Raw genomic sequence first — 2,547 nt, forward strand, 5'->3', positions numbered from 1 at the left:
CTGTGATCGACCACAGCAGGTTCGTCTAATCGCGGTATTTAATGACATGTCACTGCTCTGTGCAGTGAACTGAAATTACAAGAATACTGATACTAAGGCTGTCTTTTAACCGGACACCGAATCTGTAATAACTTTAATCAGGGTAGCTGCTGTATCATCAGTGATACATGAAAACGGGCCGCGATGCTGAAAGGTTACAGAAAAATAAGTTACCTACCGGGAGTGCAGTCCATTGTTTTCTCAACAAATCTAGGCGTGCACTTTCCAGCAGATGACAGTGTAGCAATGAATGAAGTAAGATTGTCGTTTGAGCAGTGCAAGGCTCTATTGAAGTGGTACTAGAGGTATGAGAACATGAATTAACACAAAAGTAAGCACTCTGTCTTCAGGCCACAAGTGGTCCATGGGGACCATCTGACCGCCATGTCATCCTCAGCTAAGGATGCATGGTCAGCACACCGCTCTCCCAGTCGTTATGATAGTTTTCTTTGACCGGAGCCATTACTATGCGGTCGAGTAGCTCCTCAATTGGCATCAGGAGTCTGAATGCAACTCGAAAAATGGCAACAGCGCATGACAGCCCAGATGGTCACCCATCCAAGTGCTGGTCACGCCCGACAGCGCTTAAATTCGGTGATCTGATGGGAACCGGTGTATCCAATGCGGCAAGGCCGTTGCGTAACATGAATAAGAGTCACCACTAAAATTTCACCACCATACCCATCATCCCCCAGCCCCCCATGAACAATGGACCTTGCCGTTGGTGGGGAGGTTTGCGTGCCTCAACGATACAGATAGCCGTACCGTAGGTGCAACTACATCAGAGGGGTATCTGTTCAGAGGCCACACAAACGTGTGGTTCCTGAAGAGGGGCAGCAGCCTTTTCAGTAGTGGCAGAGGCAATAGTCTGGATGATTGACTGATCTGGCCTTGTAACACTAACCAAAATGGCCTTCCTGTGATGGTACTGCGAACGGCTGAAAGCAAGGGGAAACTACGGCCGTAATTTTTCCCGAGGGCACGCAGCTTCACTGTATGATTAAATGATGATGGTGTCCTCTTGGGTAAAATATTCCGGAGGTAAAATAGTCCCCCATTCGGATCTCCGGGCGGGGACTACTCAAGAGGACGTCGTTATCAGGAGAAAGAAAACTGGCATCCTACAGATCGGAGCGTGGAATGTCAGATCCCTTAATCGGGCAGGTAGGTTAGAAAATTTAAAAAGGGAAATGGATATTTTAAAGTTAGATATAGTGGTAATTAGTTAAGTTCGGTGGAAGGAGGAGCAAGACTTTTGGTCAGGTGAATACAGGGTTATATATACAAAAGCAAATAAGGGTAATGCAGGTGTAGGTTTAATAATGAATAAAAAAATAGGAATACGGGTAAGCTACTACAAACAGCATAGTGAACGCATTATTGTGGCCAAGATAGATACGAAGCCCACGCCTACTACAGTAGTACAAGTTTATATGCCAACTAGCTCTGCACATGACGAAGAAATTGATGAAATGTGTGATGAGATAAAAGAAATTATTCAGGTAGTGAAGGGAGATGAAAATTTAATAGTCATGGGTGACTGGAATTCGTCAGTAGGAAAAGGGAGAGAAGGAAACATAGTAGGTGAATATGGATTGTGGCTAAGAAATGAAAGAGGAAGCCGCCTGGTAGAATTTTGCGCAGAGCATAACTTAATCGTAGCTAACACTTGGTTCAAGAATCATGAAAGAAGGATGTACACATGGAAGAACCCTGGAGATACTAAAAGGTATCAGATAGATTATATAACGGTAATACAGAGATTTAGGAACCAGGTTTTAAATTGTAAGACATTTCCAGGGACAGATGTGGACTCTGACCACAATCTATTGGTTATGAACTGTAGATTAAAACTGAAGAAACTGCAAAAAGGTGGGAATTTAAGGAGATGGGACCTGGATAAACTGAAAGAACCAGAGCTTGTACAGAGTTTCAGGGAGAGCATAAGGGAACAATTGACAGTAATGGGGGAAAGAAATACAGTAGAAGAACAATGGGTAGCTTTGAGGGATGAAATAGTGAAGGCAGCAGAAGATCAAATAGGTAAAAAGACGAGGGCTAGTAGAAACCCTTTGATAACAGAAGAAATATTGAATTTAATTGATGAAAGGAGAAAATATAAAAATGCAGTAAATAAAGCAGGCAAAAAGGAATACAAACGTCTCAAAAATGAGATCGACAGGAAGTGCAAAATGGCTAAGCAGGGATGGCTAGAGGACAAATGTAAGGATGTAGAAGCTTATCTCACTAGGGGTAAGATAGATACTGCCTACAGGAAAATTAAAGAGACCTTTGGAGAAAGAAGAACCACTTGCATGAATATCAAGAGCTTTGATGGAAACCCAGTTCTAAGCAAAGAAGGGAAAGCAGAAAGGTGGAAGGAGTATATAGAGGGTCTATACAAGGGCGACGTACTTGAGGACAATATTATGGAAATGGAAGAGGATGTAGATGAAGATTAAATGGGAGATATGATAATGTGTAAGGAGTTTGACAGAGCACTGAAAG

The 2,547-nt window shown here is 42.8% G+C and overlaps 1 pseudogene; it reads right to left on the bottom strand.

Annotated features, from left to right (window-relative positions):
- Positions 1–561: 561 nt before the first annotated feature.
- On the bottom strand, positions 562–679 carry LOC126476090 (5S ribosomal RNA; annotated as a pseudogene).
- Positions 680–2,547: the final 1,868 nt, after the last annotated feature.

The sequence above is a fragment of the Schistocerca serialis genome, chromosome 4, assembly GCF_023864345.2.
Source record: "Schistocerca serialis cubense isolate TAMUIC-IGC-003099 chromosome 4, iqSchSeri2.2, whole genome shotgun sequence".
Lineage (NCBI taxonomy): Eukaryota > Metazoa > Arthropoda > Insecta > Orthoptera > Acrididae > Schistocerca > Schistocerca serialis.